The sequence below is a fragment of the Culex quinquefasciatus genome, chromosome 3 (assembly GCF_015732765.1).
Source record: "Culex quinquefasciatus strain JHB chromosome 3, VPISU_Cqui_1.0_pri_paternal, whole genome shotgun sequence".
Lineage (NCBI taxonomy): Eukaryota > Metazoa > Arthropoda > Insecta > Diptera > Culicidae > Culex > Culex quinquefasciatus.
In genome coordinates, this window is record NC_051863.1 from 51,942,908 (window position 1) to 51,965,951 (window position 23,044).

The 23,044-nt window shown below is 41.6% G+C and overlaps 1 protein-coding gene across 1 annotated transcript in view; it reads left to right on the plus strand.

Annotated features, from left to right (window-relative positions):
• The first annotated feature begins 290 nt into the window (after nt 1-290).
• LOC6046000 overlaps nt 291-23,044 on the plus strand; it is a 133,062-nt gene continuing 110,308 nt past the window's right edge. Inside the window, exon 1 of the mRNA XM_038263351.1 lies at nt 291-1,176. The gene's annotated coding sequence lies outside the window, so the exon portion shown is untranslated. The remainder of the gene's footprint in view (nt 1,177-23,044) is intronic.

The following is a 23,044-nucleotide window of genomic DNA, read 5'->3' on the forward strand; positions in this document are numbered from 1 at the left end:
ACACAGCTTCAAACGAACGTACCAATAATATAAAGGCCGGTGCGACCAGAAAGCACGCCATTTCATTCTTCAAGTCCCAACCGCCGCCAAACCTGCGCACTGGCAACGCTGCCCTGCACTTCGTGAAAACTCGTGGCCCCACTTCCTACTCCTTCGTCATCCTGGGCCGATAGCAGCCCGTTCGGTCGCTCTTGTCGTGTTACCTCGGGTCCGGCCTCCGATTGCCGACTTGTTGCCAATCGTCGGCCACCAGCCAGCTGGTATTCGCGCCGCACCAGTCAGTCCCGGAATGACAGCCGACCGGTTCGCACACGGTTCAACGGTTCCCCGGAGGGCCAAAATTCGGTCGAGATTCCGTTTTTTTTTGGCGCGGTTCCATTTCGGGAGTCCGGACGTCGTCGTTCGTAGTGTTGGTTGCTGGTGTGTGGGTTTATAGAGTCCTGGTGCTGGATGTTCCGCGGCAGAAAAACAAGGGATGACCCCGTTCGTCGTCGTCGTCGTTGTAGTCGCTGGGAATCACATGGTGATGGGTTTACTACACAGTGAAAGCGGATCGCGAAGAAGTGGTCCCGCAAGTGTTTGTGCAAAGTGTTTGCGTTTGTTTTTGTAAGAATCGGGAGTTCCGCTTGGGTCTCTTTCTCTTTTTCGCTGCTGGAAAGGGAGGCGGTGTGGGGGTTTAAAGTGCTATTTAGCATTCGTTACCTGCTTGTCATCCCGTGGAATAAATCTTTGCCAAGAAAGACAGACGGCGCTGGATTTTTGGCCCATCTGTGTACATTCTGGAAGCTGTATCCGGAACGCACCCAAGAACAGAAAGAAGAAGAAGCGGTGTTCAGAGTGCTATCCCAGCTGCTTTTTTGTAGCTGTCGTTCGTCGGATTATTTCCGGGTTCCGGGATTGGCCCAGATCTCTGGCGGCGCACCGTGGCCTGGGGGGGCAACCCTGCGGTATTGGTGATTAATGTGAAAAGTTGAAGGGCCGTTTTTTGCCAAGCGTTCAATTCCGAATCCCGCCGTCGCCGAGTGAGAACAAAGAATAACGAAGCTGGCGACGTCGTGAACGGAGCCATCGTGCACTACCAGGAGCAGCAGCATTGTTGTGGTAGTTGTGCAAAAGTGCGCCGAATGCACGAGAGTGTGCCGGATAAGAGCAGTGCACTTGTCGCAATTCAAACTGGTAATTCATTCCATTGTGTTGCAATTTCCGCCACTCCGGGTTTGAAGGTACTATGGAAAAAGTGTACTGAAAGCTCGCTGGTTTGACATATTTCCGGCCGATTTGACAAATTTTAGGGGACGTGTAACTCATGTTCCGGCTTCGATCCGGATTCTGAAACATTTCGTCAGCTGTGTGCTATCTTGTGACATAGACCATTTTGGTCGAAAATGAGTTAATGATGACGTTTTGCTATACTTAACAAACACTACAAGATGCTTTAACCCGATTTTGGAAACTCGCTTCCGTTTCCCGGATATCGCAATACACACTTGTGACATAGACCATTTTATCATCAAAATGATCGTGCCCACTTGTGACACGTCATACATGTTGTTGGAAAATGTGGATTTTTTTTCTTATTTTTCACAAATTTATGTTGATACACATTTTCTGAATGCAATGCAATCTTTTGTTTTTGAAAATATACTGATTAAGTCGGTTAAACTATTGATTTAAGTCTATTTTAGTTTGTATGGAAATTCTGTGCACACTTGTGACACGTAGTACAATTTTACTCTCGAAACACATTTGTGACACGTGCTTTTCAGATTTTTGATTACATAATTTACTGTATCTTTTAACTGGTGTAACCAAACTAGTTGAAACTTTGAGCGTTGTTAAGCGATAGTATACGAACCGATTGTTTCAAAAAGTTTGGCTCTACCATTCATAGTTTCGAAAATATTCATCATCAATGTTTAAAAATCGATTTTCTCGAAAAGTACTAAATAGTCGTTGTCACAAGATAGCACACAGCTGACGATTTGCTAACTCCGACTTTAGACCTTGAATAAGACCCGAGTTGCATTGTTAATTTGATTTTCGTTAACCGCGGTAAATTTTCTTGAAAAATTTCGAACTGTCAAAAATCCACCAGAGCATTTACCACATCAATCACACAAAAAACTGTGGCAGAAAAGTATCCACCGCGATCAAGTTTTGACAGTTCGACGCCAACGAATTATTTCATGAAAATTTACGGCGCCTAATCAAAATCAAATTAACAATACAGCTCCGATTCCAATACATTTTTTTTTTGCAAGACCTCCTCAGTTAACTCAATCGGAATTCTGAAACGGAATGCAATTCGAATCGTTTACGTATTCCGTTTCAAGCGCAACAACCGATTCCGTGTACATACCGGTATGTACACGGAATCGGTTGTTGCGTTTGAAACGGAATACGTAAACGATTCGAATTGGATTCCGTTTCAGAATTCCGATTGAGTTAACTGGGTCGTGGCGCGGTTAGCGGCTTCGGCTGCCGATCCCTAAGTTGCTATGTGACATTAGGGTGTAATATGGTTGTATGGAAAAAAAATAAAGTTGTTCAAATTTAGTGAGCACAGCAAATTTTCAGTGCCTTTTGGGGTCCTAAACAATTCCCCAAAGTTTGAGAACGATTGGTTAAATCCGCACTTTGCGCAAAGCGATTAAATTTTCCATATAAATTGGTATGGGGAAAACAATTCTTGTATGTGGAAGACCACAACAATACAAAACCATGTTATGTTGTTAAGTGTCAAACCACAAAACAAAAAATCAACTCAATGCCAAGTTGAGGTATTCTAGATTTTAGAAAAAAAAAACTTGTCAAGGCTGGTCAAAAATTTCCCTTAGTTCCAGAAGAATTTAATTAAACACTGTAATACCAAAAAATACCAAAATGTAGTATTCAACATTCTCAACAATATTCAACAAACATCAACAAAAAAAAAATATTAAAGGTTTAACCTAGAAAGTTGCCGAAGACTCCGAAATGGTAAGCAAATTTAGAGCCAAAATTTTCATTTTGTGAAGGAAAAGTACGACAAAATGCTTTATACGTTCTCAAATCATGCGCACGGTGTATTTTTTCGAGACCTCAAAGATAAAAAATTCGGTATGTCTGATATTTGGCACCGTGAAAGAAGGGCTCTTTCCCGACATTTTGCGGGGTATACCGAAATATTTCGTCGGGGGGTCTAGAGCAACTTTTTTTTTGTAGATTATTTTTCGATTTTATAAGATATTTGTTCGAAAAAGTCACAGAAAATCCGTGCATTCATGTTGATATCAATCAAATTTCCTATGAATATGCCTTGGGGACTCTAACCAACCATAGTCAAATATGGTTGGTTTATTAGTTTTATTAAATTAGTCAAATATGGTTGGTTAGAGTCCCCAAGGCATATTCATAGGAAATTTGATTGATATCAACATGAATGCACTGATTTTCTGTGATTTTTTTGAACAAATATCCCATAAAATCGAAAAATAATCTTCAAAAAAAAGGTGCTCTAGATCCCCCGACGAAATATTTCGGTATACCCCGCAAAATGTCGGGAAAGAGCCCTTCTTTCACGGTGCCAAATATCAGACATACCGAATTTTTTATCATTAGTTTGTTCTAAAAAACACACCGTGTATGCGACTTTAAACTTTTTGCAAAATATAAATGAAATCATGAAATTATTTCTTTCAGTTTTAAACTTTTTTCGATCGGCAATTCCATAAATTGAAAATGGAAAAAACTTTATTCAATATAAATGTTTATGTTATCATAACTTTCAATAAGGGGACCATCCATGAACCACGTGGAAAAATTTCGCATCATTTGGTGAAATTGAAAAGTGATCAATACTCTAAATTATGAAAAAATGATTATTTTCAACAAAAATAAAAACCCGTTCTTAACGATAGCGCAAGCCACGGCGTGTTTTCTAGAAGAAACTTTTCAGGAAAAATAGTAATCGTTACTTTCAGAAGTATGTGATAGGAAATTTTCCCAGCTTTCCGATGCTTTTGAGAGCAAAATGTAATTTCAAAATCTTGCAAAGAAATGATTTTTTAAGTTTTTTTAATCCTTCATTGTCCTTCCATTTAAATTACTGTTCAAGAAACTAGTAAAAACAAAGTGATTTTATGTGTCATTTACTCATCAAAATGAGCAAAATAAAACAAGAAACGACTTTGTAGAAGGTGGCAAATCGCTTAACCTCTTGAAAATCCAATAGTTTGTGAATTTGTGGGAATAGTTTAGTCATGAAGATCAAAAATGGACGAAAAATTGCTGTTGCCAGCTTCAAACTTCACATTTTCCATGAGTATAAAATAAAGATTAGATTTTATAAAATACTTTGCTGTTGAAAATGCACTCAAAAGAAGCAAAAAAAAATCGCGTGTTTTCTATTCGAAATGTTCAAAACATCGTCACAAACATTTTTTCATGTTCAACGGTGCTCATTAACTTGACGGCTTTAAGGGGCTACCTAGAAACAATTAATTTTAAATTCACGTGCGTACGCCAAATTTGGAATTTAGTCTAGTGATGGGTCAATCTTTGATTGCTGGGGGTAGACCCGAGAAAATCCGTATTTGTACCACCCTACTGCTCATGACTACTCATGATTAGTATTTCTCCTGAAGATTGCAAAAAAATTTGCAGTACAATTTTGATTATGAAACATGTTTCGTTTAGGAAATATGATATTTATTCATAATAACACAATGATATCCTTTACCCTCTGCAACCCAACCCCGCCTTTAGACGGGCTTCGATTTAAAAAATCGCCAAACATCCATTTTCAACCAATTTTTGATCTTTAAAAAGCTTTGGAAAGATGAACTCTTAAAATTTTAGAAAATGTTTGGGTTGAAAGTTTTACTTGTTTTATATGACTTTGCAAATGTTTTCAAAAATGTAATTTTTTTAGGTGTCAACTTTGGCTGTGTTTTTTACTAACATTTCCTATATTTTAAGTAAAAAGAAGTATGCAGTAATTTTTCTAGTGTCCCAGACTATGCCTCTACGCATTTATTTTACAATTTAAATGATAATGGTGCCATTTTATAGCAGAAAATGTGAAAAACAAGCAAAAAATTGAAAAAGTGGCTATAAAAACATGACAAAAATTAAATAGGCAAAATGTAATGATAGGTGGTTGTTGTTGTTGTTGATTTATTAGGGGAACTTTAACCCTATGAGTCATTCGCTAGGAGTTGGTAGAATAGGCCAAATACTATCAAAAACAAACATAAACTAAACAAGATAAACGCAAATTAAAATACTAAAAATGAAACAAGAAAAACATAAAACGAGAGAAGTAAAGTAAAATGAGAGAAGTAAACATAAAACGAGAGAAGTAAAGAACAAAAGTTGCTCAAAATGACCTCCTAAACACGTGAAAAATAAAAATTTTCGAAAAAAAATTTGGGCAGTAGAGAGTTAACAATCTTAAACCTGCTTTAATTTCGCTTGTATCAGCTTGAAGAGCACACAGGTAGAGCGTCCAATTTCCCGGGGTTACAAATTATTTCCCGGGACGGGAAATTGGACGCTCTACACACAGGTGACATTTGTTTACAAAAAATATATAAAATATCACGTGTTCTTGGTGACATCATGTTTTAATACGATTTTATGAGTTTCATTTCTTAATAATGCCTACATATTCAAAAACACTGATAAAACTATTTTTTCAAACGTTCAACGATCTGCAACCTTCTACAAAGTTGTTTCTAGTCATATTTTTTCACATTTTGATGAGTAATTGTCACATAAAACACATCATTTCTAGCAAAACAATGTTGTTTATTACACCGTCTTCGAGTTAATCACACAAACTGAATACGTTGTAATTGGGCCAATGCCGAAATGTAAACAAAGAGTCTATCCTGCTCGTTTCAAATGTAAACATCATTACATGTAAACAAATAATTAAGGAATTAAAAATCTAGATGTCCCAGAAAATTCTCGAAGCAGCATGTTGCTCTTTGAAGCATTGGAAAGTTGAACAATTTCTATAAGGCACTTTTATTTATTTAAAAGATTTTTCCAGAAAACACGCCGTGAATAGAAGAATTGTAATCGTTGTTGAGCAATGATAAGATTATCGTTAACATCCTTGATTTTCATATGTTTTCGTAATCGTTTCAACTGAAAAGGGCATTTTCATACTTATAAGACTAAACAGAGTAAAGGAGAAACGAGTCGACATCAGTCAAAAAGAGAGCAAGCAATCTGTCGAGTTCAGAAATTGGTTTCAGTTGAACAGGAGCTGTCTTAAAGCAGTCATCCCGTTTCACCTTAATTTTTCTTTGCAATGCATTGTATTAAAAATAGTCTAAACTGGAGAAATTATCAATTTTATCAAACCTTTCTTATAAATAATTGTCAAGTGGAACGCGTTCAAGAAAGGTCTGGTAAAATCAGAAATAATGGAACAAAACAAAAATACATTCTAATGAGGCCAACCCCACAGCGTCCCTAACGACTTTAATTAGTTCATTCGAGCAAACGATCAACGATACCAAACCAAAAAAGGCTAGAAATGACTTGAGGCAATTCGTTATAGCTTCAATTTGCCACCGTTGGTTTCTGACGTTTCGAGAAAGTGCATTTTTGTTCTAACATTCACGGATTAATTTGCCTCCTGGATTTTTGTGTTTTTTTTTTCATTTTTAACTATATCAGATTTAAGGCTGAGCTTGAATGATTTACCAGAGCTCAGCTAAAAATGAGCTCTGTGCGACAACGAAGCACAACCACGACGAAATCTGGCCTAAAAGGGTGGTGGTGGTTGAAGCAGCAGAGTAGCGTGAAATTTGAGTAGCTCGATCGATAAGTTCCCAATCGTTTTAATTGTGCCAGCGCGACGAGCAATTAAATCATCCAGTCTGTGTACTACACCCAATTAACGTCGATTTGAAGTGATGCGATGGATTTAGGGGAAATGCTCGTTTGTTTGGCATTGAATTTAACAAATTATTTTTGCCAGGCATTTTCTCGGAAATAACTGCCTCGCTTGTTTTTCGTTTTGACATTTTCGCATCCAAATTGCTTTGCAAAAGTTTTGCAAATGTGCGCACCACTGCGAGACAAAGTGATTATTTAGTTATTTTGCCAACATTGAAAATTTAAGTTGCTGAATACTGTTCGAATCGAATGGAACAGAAATCGTGCCGATTCGATAAGAGGGAAGAAAGTTATGCAATTTTCAGAAGCCGTCGCGGGCCGGATGAAATGCTTTCACGGGCCAGATCCGGCCCGCAGGCCGTAGGTTGGGCAGCCAAGATCTAGGAGAACTCTAAATAATTTCACCGTGTAAATTGTACACTGTACAACTTACAAGGTACATCCGGCATATGCTGATTGATTTTGGTACACCCAAAACTGGCAGCGCTAGTCCGAGAGAATGATGGTCTCGATTTGAGAGAATATTGGTACCATTAACGGACACAGAGAACACAGCTCGAGATGGGCGATAGAACTATTCTCTCGAGGTTCATTTGCAAAAAAAGTTCATCCGTCAAACAAAAAATCAAAAGTGTCGACTACGGGAATCGAACCAGAGACCTTTGGCAGACCAACCCAATAACTTAGCTGCCTCGGCCACCACAGCTTGGTGACCATGGAGAGGTCAGAAGTCGATGTATGACACTTGTTGGAGATTTATTGATTCAACTGACGAATGAACTCATTTGTTATGATGGTGTGAGTTGGTACAATTATTCTATTGATTTTGGCACTGAGCCCTCAATAAATTTTGAGAGAACGATTCTCTCGACTCTGAATTTTGGGTGTACAGATCATCATAAAATTGAGCTAAGCCCGGGCAGACGGTAATAACAAAATATATGTCATTTCAATAACAAATACTGTTAAAATAACAGAAAGTGTTATGGAATCTTCTTGAAAGATCTATTTTTGCATAAGGTTTAAATAACATTTAATGTTATCATAACAAAACGTGTTATTGCGTCGCTTGTGTGCTATCTTGTGACACGTCTTCTGTAAAAAGATAAGACGTGTCACAAGACTGATATTGGTTGAAAGCCAACACAACTTGCACCCAAAATTCCGAGTCGAGATAATCGTTCTCTCAAAATTTATTGAGGGCTCAGCGCCAAAATCGAGAGAATAGTGCTACCAACGCACACCACCATAACAAATGAGTTCATTCGTTAATTGAAACAATAAATCTCCAACAAGTGCCATACATTGACATCTGACCACAAGTTGTTCACCAAGCTGTGGTGGCCGAGGCAGTTAAGTCATTGAGTTAGTGTGTTAAAGATCTCTGGTTCGATTCCCGTAGTCGACACTTTTGGTTTTTTGTTTTGACGGATGATTTTTTTTGCAAATGAACCTCGATAGAATAATTCTCTCGCCAATCTCGAGCTGTGTTTTCTGTGTCCGTGAATGGTGCCACTATTCTCTCGACTCGAGGCCATTATTCTCTCGGACAAGCGCTGCCCAGTTTTGGGTGTGGGAATAAAAAAATTGTTATGGAAGAATACCTACAAGTGTTATTGGGATGATCGGATTAGTTATTAAAATAACAAAAAATAATAGCAGAGATTTGTTCGAAGAATAACTTAAAATGTTATTAGTCTGTTATTTTAATAACAATCCAAAAACAAAAAATCATAACGGTGAATAACAAATCTTGCTATAAATAACATAAAATGTTATTGGACTAGTATTTTCAAATATCAAAAAATGTTATTCCAACGTTATTTCCGTCTGCTCGGGAATACAGAGCATTTCAGAGTCATGATGAATTTTCTTAAAAAATAATTGTCGGCTTCACCTTAAATCAGGGCTGCCCAACGTCCGGCCCGTGACGGCTTCTCAAAATAGTTCTATGGCCGGCCCTTAGGGCTCTTCATAAAATGTTCAATAAATATATTGAGTGTTTAAAAAAAAAAAAAACAAGCTTTCGATCATATTTTTAAATATAATTTATAATAAAAAAAAATTTGGAACATTCATTTGTTTTTTTTTTTGCTTTTGCATTTAAATCACTGACGATCAGTTATTAAATGTTACTAATTAAACGTATTATTTGGATTTTGCCTTGTTTAAATATTTTTGTAACTTGGTATATTTTCAGAATAATTTATTAAACATAAAAATGGCGCAACAAAACAAAATTATCCATATCGTGGAAATGTGAAAAATATGAAAAAAAAAACTTGGATTGTTGTCTAAAAATTGTACAAAAGATACTTAAATTAAATTTCCTACAGTTTTCACTTAGTTAACTTCAAATGGAAGTTTTTCTTTTAAAATTGTGATTTAAGATTGTGATTGTGATTGAAGATTGTGATTCAAATTGTTTTTTGCCTTCCTCACTGAGGTAAGGCTATAATCCTGCTCTAAAAATGAACTTTTTATCAAAAGCTCGAAGACCCACCTTCATGTATACATATCGACTCAGAATCGAAAACTGAACAAATGCCTGTGTGTATGTGTGTGTGTGTGTGTGTATGTATGTATGTGTCAAATATTGTTGCCAAGTTTTCTCAGCACTGGCTGAACCGATTTTGATCGAACCGGTTGCATTCGACTTGGTTTATGGTCCCATACATCGCTATTGAATGGTTTGAAGTTTCGATAAGTAGTTCAAAAGTTATGTATAAAAATGTGTTTTCACATATATCCGGATCCATCATCCGACCCATCGTTGGTTAGGTAATCGAAAATCCTTTCTAACGAGTCCACATAATTGATGAGACAGGGTTGTCGTCTCGTGTTCTGACCACTTAAGTTATATCTGTGTACTTATTTTTCTGGACCTAAAAAAAATAGCTGAAATATGTGTCTAAACCACTCATATTACCCATTGTTGGTAAAAAGTGAGGAAGGCATCAACCACATAGGTGGATTAAGTTAGTTTTTTTTAATAAATGAGCAAGCAAAAATAATTTTTTTTCAAGCCAACTTTCCAGTGACATATTTTTTTTTTTTGAAAACAAGCTTATAAAAGCAAACTAACATTCCAACTCCCAACCCCTCAAAAAAGTTGGAACGGTAATTTCAACTCGCTGCTTTTCGAGCTTAACTCAATCAATCGGGACGATTATTTTTTCCAGTGATTTGTAAGGATGTCTAGATGATCCTCGTTTCACCTTTTTTTTTGGGCGTGTAAAAAAAATTCACCCAAAATTCTGCGCGTTAAAAAAAAGTTGAACGATGTTTTTGATCGCAAAAATTACCAATTGATCAAATCGAGTTCAGCAAAGTTCGAGGATCATCTAGACATCCTGACAAATCACTAGAATAAAAAAAATATGTATAAAATGTCGATTTTATCCAAAAATCCATAATTAAAAAAATCATACTTCTGAATGGCCTTAAAGAAGCAGTTTTTTGTCCCCTAAAACATTAAAAAAAACATTCAAAAATAGTCCTTGAAACGTTACAGATATTCGAATATTTACGTACCATTTTTGTCTGCTGCAATTTTGACTGGAGACTTTTATGGGTGAACCAATGACACAAAAATACCTCTTTGGTCATAGGGAAGGCCCCTACAAAGCTTCAGCCAAATAAAAAATTATAAGTAAAATCCATTTCCGGGTTTGGTGGATAATTGCTCACATGACTTTAAGAAATTTTTATAACTTCTAGATTACTTTTTCAAAACTCCCTCCGCACGGCTGGGACCTTGCCCCCATGGAAAGCATGGGACGGTCGGAGGGCTTGTAATGCACTTTACCAATACGGAAAGAGCAGGGGAGCATTTGTTCCCCATACTAGCGCCAGTCAAAGATGTTACACATTGATCTTTGCCGAGTGGTGTCTGGAAATATTAATAGTTCTTTATTAGTTATTTGAAGAATATTTACAGTGCCACAGTTTTGAAGAATAAATCCAGACGGAACCGAATGATCGAATGCTTCCTGTCGTCGGAAAATTTGGAGCAAGTGGAGCGTACCTAGCGGCCGGGTTGTGTAGCGTAATGGAACTCCGATTTCGATATGATGGTACCCACGGTGGAGCTGGTCAAAGGACAACCAGGACAAACTCGTTACTGGCCAATTGCGACTTATGCTGGCGAAGGTGATCGAGGACATCTGACGGCGGTTGCGGAGTCGTCCTCTTTAAAGCTAAGTACTCATGCATGATAATCGTATTACAGGCCTGCCTTTTCTGGTCATGTTGAATACGATTAACTGCAACTCTAACCACTTTATTTTTCAGCAAAATTGACAAGACTTTTGACGAACGTGACAGGACAGGGGACTGTAAAACATTTTATACAAGTTCCGACTTTTTTATGTGGGAAAATTTTGCCCGAGGTGTGTTTCTTTGCTTCTTTTAAATAACGACCTTTGCTAATTGAGTTTAAACCTCAACATATGAATTCATTTTAATAATTTTGCTTTTGTTGGAACAGTTAAGGGTCACGTAGTAAAAGTCCGTTGGTGCGTGGATAGTGTACCCCGTTTGCTCGAGTTCCTTGGGGCCAGCTCTGTAGGTTTTAACAGTCTCGACAGTTCAAACCTACAGCACTGATTTTGGGAAGCTTGTGCAAATGGGGTTTTTAATGAACATTGGGGGCGGCGATTGAGCACGAAGTTTCGATTTAGCTTATTTACATCATTACACGATTACATACTCTCACAAACACAATCTCATTTTAACCTACCCAATCATGTCCTCAATCCCCGCTCCCATGGAGTGCGAGTTATCCGCATGTGATTGACACGACCATTACCGTTCCTTTACACAACCGGACTTGGACTGACTTGATCCTGGCTATCCCACCTCGATCCGCAAAAAAAAAAAAAAAAAAAAAACTTCTAGATTACTTTTTCAAAACTGCTTTCTTCACTCTTTACCAACAATTGGTGATTCGATGGGATTGGGCACAAATTTCATCTAGCTTTTCTTAAGATCCGCAATAAAAAAGAGTACACAAATATCACTTAAGAGGTCAAAACTCGAGACAGGGTTGCCAGATTCTCAATGTTTTGGACTCGTTGGAAAGGTTTTCTTTATTACCTTACCAACGATGTATAACATGATATTAAAAAAACGAAGTTGACTTTATAGCTGTCGGCACCATTGCTAGTACCAACCACTAGTGTCTTCCTTTTTATCTACAAGGACTTCGCCGCCCTGGGCTCCTAAGTGATTTCCGGCTCTTTTATGTAACATCCGGATAAATACAAAAACACATTTTTATACATAACTTTTGAACTACTTATCGAAACTTTATAAAAATCAATAGGTACGTAACTGGTTTGAGAAAAATCGTTCGGTCACAAACTCACACGCTCATACACACACATTTGTTCAATTTTCGATTCTGAGTCGATAGGTATACATAAAGGTGGGTCTACGAGCTTTCTGAGAAAAGTTCATTTTTAGAGCAGGATTATAGCCTTATCTCAGTGAGGAAGGCAAAAACGATCAACTTTCCGAGCTATCGTTGGAGAGGTTTTTGAAAGATCCATCCAAATGAGTTTAACATTTTGACGACAATTCCAAAACAATGTTTAGACTACGAAAATCCTGGTAAATTACTCTATAATTCCGAATCCTTGTATTCCTTTCCCGCGATTTTTTCCCATGAAAATTGCAATGAAATTGGATACGATGTTTTTGCCAGCTTTTTTTTTCCTCCCTTCTGGTTGTCACAATTTCCGACCAACCAACTTTGACTTTCATCAACTTTTATAACTCTTATTTTCCGTGGAAGCTCGTCACAATGCGGAACCGCAGCTAATGGGGACGCTGACGGGCGATGGGATGGGTAAGTGTGTCTACCTTTTCATAACACAATAATAAAAAAAAAACACCAGCAAAGGACGGGGCAACGCAGAACGCAGGACGACTAACCCGACAGGACACGCAATTAAGAGAACGGGCTGACAAAATGAGCGAGAGAGAGAGAGAGAGAGAGAGAGAGGCTTTTTATGCAGTTTTCACCCTTTTTAAACATGCACAAGTGAAGTAGCTCACTTGCGGCTTTCTCACGTGAGCGAATTAGCTGAATGCTCGTAACTGTACCATTTTAAACTCAATTGATTAAGGGAAATTCTCTTATGTGCGGCAGATTAAGGACTGGGTCCTATTTCCATGCAATTCACCAAAATCTGCTTACTCATGCTCACAATTTATTGCATGACTTCAGTTGAAACGCTTTTAACATTCCAACTCTCAAGCCCTTAAAGTATGTTTGGGTGTCTAGATGATCCTAGAACTTTGCAGAACTCAATTTGATCGAATCAGTAATTTTTGCGATCAAAAACATCGTTACAACTTTTTTTTCGCGTGTAAATAAAAATCGCCAAAAATTCGACGGAGGCAGTCTTTTAAAAAAAAGTTAGAACGATGTTTCCGGTCGCAGAAATTACACAGCTCAAAAAGTAGTAATCCAGCTGCGTGTAAAAGGCCTGGGTGTAAAATAAATATTTCATTATTTTATGCAATTTTATGTGATTTTACACTCTGAAATATGTAGCCCATCAGTATGGGAAACCTACTTGACCGAAATGTCAAGCGCATATATGTGTTTATCCTTTCAGCTCTTCATCGGTCTGATGGCCGAGTGGGCTAAGGCGCCAGTCCTTACTGTTGGTGCTGGGTTTGAATCCCGTCGGTTGAAACTTTTTTTTGTGTTTGCCAAAATTGTACAGTGTGTAATATTAAGTGTTTATTTTGACGAAGGTGATGTGCATGCTTTTGCATGCGATTTTGCCATTGGGTTTTTTGCTGTGTACAGACTTGTTCAAAACAAGTTCTGCTAAATTTTAGGATCATCTAGACATTCTTACAAATCGCTGGAAACAAGAATCGTCCCGAATGGTTGCGGTTGAGTTGGACATGCGTTGGGCGTTCCAGTGTTAAAAAGCAGTACTTGAACGTCGAAGTGCCGAGATGCCAACATTAGGTGACCGGGAATACATGCTATTACTCTTTGTGGCCTTGCGAATTTAATATAAAAGAATTTCAATGAATATTTCTTGAATGCAAGCAGAGTAGCATACAATACTTCGAAGAAAAAAATCTTTTCAAGCTGCAGTGACGACTGCATTGAGTAGAAAATGTATGGATAGAATTGGGATTGATTTTTTAGTTAATGATAAAAATAAGAAATTATACGTCATTGATTGGTTTTCAAGCTAATTTTAACAGCGTCTTAATCAACTAGAAACGTGACGTTTAAAGAATCTTTTTGACTATCACATTACATCCAAATTAGTTTTCTCCTTTTTTTCATCTTCCCTCTTTTCCTTCTTCTACTTGTTGTTTGCTCTTCTACTTGTCAGGTCTTTTCCAACGAGTCCAAAACATTGAAGATCTGGCAACCCTGTCTCGAGATATGGCCACTTAAGTAATATTTATGTACTTTTTGGAAGCCGGATCTCACTTAAATGTATTTAAACTATGTCCGGATCCACCATCCAACCAATCGTTGGATAATAACTCGAAGTGGTTGGTACGGTATGTCCCCACTTCTTCTTCTTCCCCTGATGATTCCATGAAATGTGGGTTCCGTTCATAGAATCTGTCTGTTAGGAAATGAAGTTAAGTGCAACAGTGCGCCCTTTACCCTAAGATGCTATTTTATAGCAAGATGAACCGTGAGAGGAAAAATGAAGAGAAGAGAGCCGTACGGGAGAGCCCGACGGCGTTAGGTAGGTTCGATGTGTGATCGAAATGTAAATAAACTAAGTATTCAGCCAACACCCAACCGGCTCGGTTCGTGAAACCCCGCGTATTTGTACCGCCCGATCGTCGCGAATAAAGTTCTGTGCGCGCTACAAGTCGTGTTTTAACTTCGACCGTGTTTTGAAGAAGAGGACATTGACCCCGTGTGCTCTGGACGAGCTAAACCCCCCCCCCCCCCCCCCACAAATACAGTCCACTCAAATCGAACGGGCTCGATCCGGAACATTGGTCCTTCGAGCCGGATAGAAGTGGCCGGCCCGAAGTGGAAGGACTTTTGTGTGTGCGCGCGTGTGAAGTGGCCTGTTCGCGGAACAGTGGCCATCGCGATCGGACTGTGCAAAGTCCGCGGCAGTTGGCGCCATCGCGCAGTGATTTGCGGCTTTGTGCTGCAGTTTTTTTATTGCTGTTCTGCGAGGTGGTGCTGGCTGGAAGAAGCAGCTAGAGCGATCGTGGTCTGCTGGGAGCTGTTCTACGGCGGACGGAAGCTGCGCTGCTGCTGGAAGCTGTGTGTTCGAGAGTGATCGTGTGTGTGTGTGTGCTGGACGTTGCCCATCTACCGGAGGTTCCAGGAGGGCCAAGCAGCGTTCCAGAGGAAGTATTGGGTTTGCATGTGGTGCATGAGGTGTGTGTGTGTGTCTGTGGTGAGGTGTGTGCGATTTGGGTTTGAGTGAATGAGCGTTTTTCGAGAGAAGTTTTGTAATAAAGAAGTTTGGATTTTTTACGCGTTTGCGTTTATTTCTGGGGTTGTGGTTTGGGTTATTCCTGCGCAAGCCCTGATTTTGGATTGTTCTGGTCTCTGTCGGTCGGTCCACTGCTGGTTCTCCACATTGGCTGTCTCTCCCCACTGTCAATCGGGTCGCGTAGAACGTTGAGTTGATCGTTTCGGTGTTCGCGGTTGCAGTGTTCTGGAGTTTTGGCGGTCAACGGGAGTGAAGGCGGTGAAGGATGGATGAGTTGAAGGACTTGCAGAAGCAGGAGCGGCAGTTAATCCTTTCGATCAATGGTGTTGGTGATTTCGTGGAGGCGTACAAGAAGGCGGAGCATGAGAACCAGATCTCGATTCGGCTGGACACCCTGGAGGAGGCCATGCGGAAGTTCTACAAGGTGCGCCGCAAGATCGAAGCCATGATCGACGACGAGGATGAGGACGAAGTTGCTGGAGAGTCAAAGGAGGCTCGGAAGAAGCGGTTGGCTGATCTGGTGGTTCAGCGTGAGATGGAGTACAACAAGGCTCTTCGTGACGTCGAGGAGAAGTACTTCGTGGTTAAGGCGAAGCTGGTCGCGCTGCGTCCGGTCAAGGTCAAGCCCACTCCTGGTGCTGACCTAAACGAAACCTGCTTCGATCGGTCGATTTCGCGCATTAAGTTGCCGGACATCAAGCTGCCCAACTTCAGCGGCGAGCTTAAGGATTGGATCCCGTTTCGCGACACCTACAAGAGCCTCATCCACTCCAACGTGCAGCTGCCGGACATCGACAAGTTCACATACTTGAGGTCCGCTCTGCAAGGTGAGGCACAGCTGGAGATCCTGTCGGTCGATTTTTCTGCAGAAGGCTACGACGTTGCTTGGAAGGCACTGGAGAAGAAGTACAACAACCACAAGCTCATCGTGAAGGCGTACCTGGACGCGCTCTTCGACATCGAGCCGCTGCGGAAGGAGAGCTGTGACGGTCTGTCTCACTTGATCAGCGAGTTCGAGACGAACCTCCAGATGCTGAAGAAGCTCGGTGAAGGAACGGAAGCCTGGTCGACGATCCTGGTCCACATGCTCTGCGCGCGTTTGGATCATGCCACGCTGCGACTGTGGGAATCGCATCACAACTCGAAAGCTGTGCCGAAGTACGAGGTTCTGATCGAGTTTCTGCGTGGTCAGTGTACGGTGCTGCAATCTATCAAGGCCAACCGGCCCAGCGAAGGAGACGGTCGGCAGAACCGATCAAGAGTCTAGACCGCTCACACGTCCTCGCAGTCACAACGACGCTGCCTGTTTTGTGAAGAGGCATTTCACATGCCGTTCAATTGCAGCAAGCTGAGGAACATGTCTGTGTCCCAACGAGTGGAGGAAGTGAATCAACGGCGACTGTGCCGAAATTGTTTGCATGCTGGTCATTACGCTGACGGATGTTCTCGAGGTTCCTGTTCCCGCTGCGGCGGAAGACATCACACGTTGCTGCACTACGACACGCCGGCCCCTGCTGGCGCTCGTCAAGAAAGATCCTCCGTTCCTAATACGCAAAGCCAATCCCACGAAGCTGGACAACAACTACAACAACCCACGAGACAGCAAGACCAGACACAGAACATTTCCACCCAACCAACCACAAGTTTCTACTCCGTGATCCAATCCACTTCTCGAAACACTCACCCACCACCACCCACAGACTTTCGTAATACCACCACCCTCAAAGCGGCATCCCTACCCGCACAAATTGCACCCACACTTTCCCGCCGAGTCCTCATGTCCACGGCTGTAGTTCGCGTCGAAGATCAGTTCGGGAACTTCTCGTTCGCTCGGACACTATTGGATTCGTGTTCCGAGTTCTGCTACATGTCTATCACTTTTGCGAAGAAGCTGAAGTTCCGGACAACACCCGACGTACTGAGAGTACAGGGCATCGGAAACGGCTCAGCGTTGTCGCTCGAGGCCGTACGAGCGAAAATCCAGCCACGGCTGGCTACGATCTCGATGTTCTCGAAGGAAATGCAGTTCCACGTGCTGGAAAAGATCGCGAGCGATCTGCCCGTCACACCGGTTGACGTCAGCCAGATGATGCTCCCCTGTGACATCAATCTCGCTGATCCGCACTTTGGGAAACCTGGTCCCATTGATATGATCATCGGTGCTGAGTTCTTTTTCGATTTGCTGGCGGCTGGTCGTCGTAAGATCGTCGAGGACGGTCCGACGTTGCAAGAGACTGTGCTTGGGTGGATAGTCTCAGGGAAAGTTCCAGTGTCGTCACCCAGCGTCCCATGCACGGCAACCTACTTCAGCTCAGCAGTTGACCTGAAGGAAATCTGCGAACTGGAGTCGAGTCACGTCAACAACACCCACTCTCTGGAGGAGTCCACCCGCGAAGAGCTGTTCAAGAAGACGACGAAACAAGATGCGAAGGGAAGATCAGACGGCGTCGAAGAAGCCAGCACGCCGATGAAGAAAGTCCGGCAGGTCACCGATTCAGCTGATGTCACGGTGAAGAAGTGGATCTCCCACTGCCCAGAGCTGATCAAGCAGCTCCCAAAGCACCTAAAGGACGAGCGCAGCACGCTCAACACGCTGCACAGTGTCGTGCACGCCTGTGTCTTGTGTCAACAGCTGTGGAGAGTCAAGAGCGATCGGGATCAACCGTCGGACGAATCGTTGCAGCAGCTGTGGAGAGTTAAGATGAGTTTGAAGGCGGTCGCGACGAGTAAGGTGCCGCGCTGGATTGGGTTCAGCAACGATTGCGTCGAGATCACGATCTACGGGTCAGAGCGAGCGTACGGTGCGAGTATCTACCTCCGCTGCACTGCGCTTGATGGTTCCGTCACGTTTCGACAGCTCATGGTCGAGGCCAAGGTGGCTTCGCTCGAGAACCCAAAGCGCAAGAAGAAGAAGGTCAACATCCAACGCTTGGCAGAACGCACAACTATTGGACAAGAAGTGGAGTACGTAGTGGCTTTCCAACCTGCGAAGCCGTACGAAGAAGACGAAGAAGCAAATGGCAACGTGCGCGTTGTGACCGTTCGCACGGCAAACGGACGCTTCGATCGAGCAATCTCGATCGTCTATTCGCTGCTCATTCGAAACAATCAAAATTAAGCTCAAACCTCAAACTAAGCACTCGCGGAGTGCGCCCGACGCTGCTGCGTCACCCATTTTCTTGAAGTTGAAGTTAGTGTTGTAGTCTGTATGTGTGCATGTTTTTGTTCAAGAAAGCGTGCTGGACGCTGTCCAGTCTCTACTCGGTAGACACCTATCTGCCCGAGCTCAGCGCGCAAGGCGCACCTGGTTAAGGGATTGCATGTTTGTCAAAAAGTCGCTAATCACCCCTATCATCGGTAGCACACCCACCCACATCTCACTGGAGGAAGCCTAGTTTCCTGCCAGTCGGTCTCGGTTGCTCGTTCGACAGTGGGCTTGGCCAGCTCACACGCCGATCGACATCCTGACCACGAAGTTTGAAGTCACCACGCAGTACGAAGTTTGAAGTCATCCCTAACCAGCGAAGAAGAACAACGCCCCCAGGAATTCACCGATGATCTGCGGATCGAGCGCCAGAATTCACCTGGTGGGGTAAGTTGTTCCAGTTTACGCACGCTACATACACCCACTACATCCAAATCTTGTTCGAGGCACACCACCAACTCAACCACCTACACCGACGTCCGAAATCCACCTGCACGAAGCTCACCCACGTCCGCATCAACACCGGCGAACCGCGCACCGGCGACTAGCACACCGACGATCAGCACACCGGCAAACGACACACCACCAGTGTAACACCTCTATGGCCTGCGGGCCCAGCATCAACGTTACCTGGCTGGGTAAGTTGTTCCGGTTTTTCAAAATTCTCCACCTGTATACTACATCGTTTCTCTCCCCGAGGAAATCTGCAACGAAGAACAACATCAACAAGATGACATACACCAAGAAGAAGAGGAAGGCATCAACCGATGCAACTGCACCCCGTGTGCATTCTGTGGTCGACCATTGATCCCACCCGAAGCAGAGCATGTTCCGCTGGAGCATCACCCCCCACCCACACCGAAGAAGCGCAGCGCGAGGCTGCGCCAGAAGCTCAGCACGGTTTGCGATCTTGACACACGGCCACCGATCTGAAGAACGCTGACGACGCGAAGCAGAGGCTGCAACAGCAGCAAACCACAACATCACGTCCGCTACTCGGCGGCGACCCCCACGAGCAGGCTGCACCAAGGCAGCACCGAAGCAGCAGATGAGTTCCAGGGAGCAGAGTTGCAGTACGATGCAGAGAATGCACCAAGTCGTCGTCGATGAATAAATTCACCCCACGAAGTCAGCAGCAACCTGAACAGCAGTTTGTTTACACCAGTAGAAGTAGAATATGTGATGCTATTGAAATGATGTGATGCGAAGTTAGCCCTAAGAGTTCAATGTTTGAATTAGTATTAGTGATAAGAGTTAAGAAGTTAAGTTTTTCAAATGGTTGAAACCACTGGTTTCAAGGCGGGCGGCATGTTAGGAAATGAAGTTAAGTGCAACAGTGCGCCCTTTACCCTAAGATGCTATTTTATAGCAAGATGAACCGTGAGAGGAAAAATGAAGAGAAGAGAGCCGTACGGGAGAGCCCGACGGCGTTAGGTAGGTTCGATGTGTGATCGAAATGTAAATAAACTAAGTATTCAGCCAACACCCAACCGGCTCGGTTCGTGAAACCCCGCGTATTTGTACCGCCCGATCGTCGCGAATAAAGTTCTGTGCGCGCTACAAGTCGTGTTTTAACTTCGACCGTGTTTTGAAGAAGAGGACATTGACCCCGTGTGCTCTGGACGAGCTAAAACCCCCCCCCCCCCACAAATACAGTCCACTCAAATCGAACGGGCTCGATCCGGAACACTGTCTCTTGCGGTTAATGCAACGCAGTAGGCCGGGCCGCTTTAGTGAGTATAATACATTTCGGGGGTTCTCGAAAGTACTGCAATCATTAATAATGACAAGAAAGAACTTGAGGCGTAATCTAACCATAAGTTCTTCCCGGATGCTTTCTTCGGACTGGCTGCGCTTGTGTTCGATTAGATTAGATTAGATTAGATTTAAACTATGTCCGGATCCACCATCCAACCAATCGTTGATTAGATAATCAAAAGACCTTTCCAACGAGTCCAAAACATTGAAGATCTGGCAACCCTGTCTCGAGATATGGCCACTTAAGTAACATTGATGTACTTTTTGGAAGCCGAATCTCACTTAAATGTATGTAAACTATGTCCAGATCCACCATCCGACCCATCGTTGGTTAGGTTATCGAAAAACCTTACCAACGAGCCCAAAACATTGAAGATCTAGCAACCCTGTCTCGAGATATGGCCACTTAAGTAATATTTATATACTTTTTGGAAACTGAATCTCACTTAAATGTATGTAAACTGTGAACGGATCCACCATCCGACCCATCATTGGTTAGGTTATCGAAAAACCTTTCCAACGAGTCCAAAACATTGAAGATCTGGCAACCCTGTCTCAAGATATGACCACTTAAGTAATATTTATGTACTTTTTGGAAGCCGGATCTCACTTAAATGTATGTAAACTATGTCCGGATGCACCATTCGACCCATCGTTGGTTAGATTATGGAAAAACCTTTCCAACGAGTCCAAAACATTGAAGATCTGGCAACCCTGTCTCGAGATATGGCCACTTAAGTAATATTTATGTATTTTTGGAAGCCGGATCTCACTTAAATGTATGTAAACTATGTCCGTATCTACCATCCGACCCATCGTTGGTTAGGTTATCAAAAAACATTTCCAACGAGTCCAAAACATTGAAGATCTGGCAACCCTGTCTCGAGATATGGCCACTTAAGTGATATTAATGTACATTTTTATTCCGGATCTAAAAAAAAAGATGAAATTTGTATCCAACCCCATCTTATCACCCATTGTTGGTAATTAGTGAGGAAGGCTCCAACCACATAGGTGGATTAAATTAGTTTTTTTTAAGATGTAAAATTGAATTTGGAATCAAAAAGAACTTTTGTGAAATTGTCTATTCTCGTCTATTTCTGAAAAAATATACACTATGGCTTATAAAAAAATGCGACATTGTTATTAGAGGTTATTCGAATGTCACAGCACATTTAAACTTAAAATTCTAACAGTGGACTTTTTAAAAATATCCCGATTTTGAAAATGCTTCAATTTTAAGGAGTTTTTGGAGCCTGCAATGATTCAAGGGAAAAAAATAATGCAACAAATGATGGTAATTGATTCTAACAGATGCCCTAATGTGACTTTTAACAGTATAGAGCCGTTGGGCACTCTGTAGAGCCATCGACATAGGTTTCAAGCTATTAATTTATTTAGACCGAATCACCCAAGATGATAACCCAAATGGCATTTTTCTCTCAAATGACTAATTCTATCAAAATTTATGAACTTTTTCGATTGGGCGTATCTAAGAGGGACTTCTAACGATGCTTTTGGTACAGGGTTGGATATTTTAAATTGTTCCGGTTTTAAGATATAAGGTATGAAATTAAGGTAAATTTTGTACAAAAAATACATCCCTTATTGTAGCCCGCCAATACCCAATTATGGCGAACTACAAAAAACTGTCATGAAAATGTCTTCAAAACATACTAAACTAACACCATGATACATAAAAATATCAGATTGTTAAATACACAGCTAAAAAAGTAGTAATCCAGCTGCGTGTAAAAGGCCTGGGTGTAAAATAAATATTGCATTATTTTATGCAATTTTATGTGATTTTACACCCTGCAATATGTAGCTCATCATGATACTGCAGTATGGGAAACCTACATGACCGAAATGTCAAGCTCATATATGCGTTTATCCTTACAGTTTTTCATCGGTCTGATGGCCGAGTGGGTAAAGGCGCCAGTCCTTACTATTGGTGCTGAGTTTGAATCCCGTCGGTTGCAACTTTTTTTTTGTGTTTGCAAAAATTGTATATGCAGTGTGTAATATTAAGTGTTTACTTTGACGAAGGTGATGTGCATGCTTTTGCATGCGATTTTACCATCGGATTTTTTGCTGTGTAGTTTACGCGGTTTGGTTCCGGAAGAGGCCACTGATGTTCGATGAAACTGGTTCCAACGGGTCGTGCTACATTTTATATTGATTCATTGTCGTTTTGCATGACGACTCGTGGTACAAGAAAGCAAACCAGTTCGCGCTTGAATATTTGTATTTTACATTCCAATAAATCCGTATATTCCGGTGGTGGTCCGATTTTTAGGACATATTGATCCGTTTTTTAATGTTGCGAAGTGTGTAAAATTTGTCAACATATTTTCAGAATTTCAAAATTACCATTTTCAAAAGATTCCTAAAGAGCTCTTGTAGGATTTCAAGTACACCAAAACTTGAGCAGCCAAATCCGAATCCGAAACAATTGTTCTACTCAGACTGAAAATCTAAAATTCAAGCATAAATGCTGACCAGTTTCTTTCCCTCATCAGGTCCACTGTGTGGGTGTTGCCCACCGATAGAATCTCTCCGCTCAAAACGGCACTCGGGGGCCGGAGGAAGCCGGTCAACGAGGAAAGTCTCTGGTCCTTAGGGAGGGAGGGGAACGCGGAGAAACTCTGTGAAAATGACATCAAATGAATTTACGCGCGCCTAATATTGGAGGCCCGGTCCGTCGTGACCGCCGCTTCTAATTAACATTTAA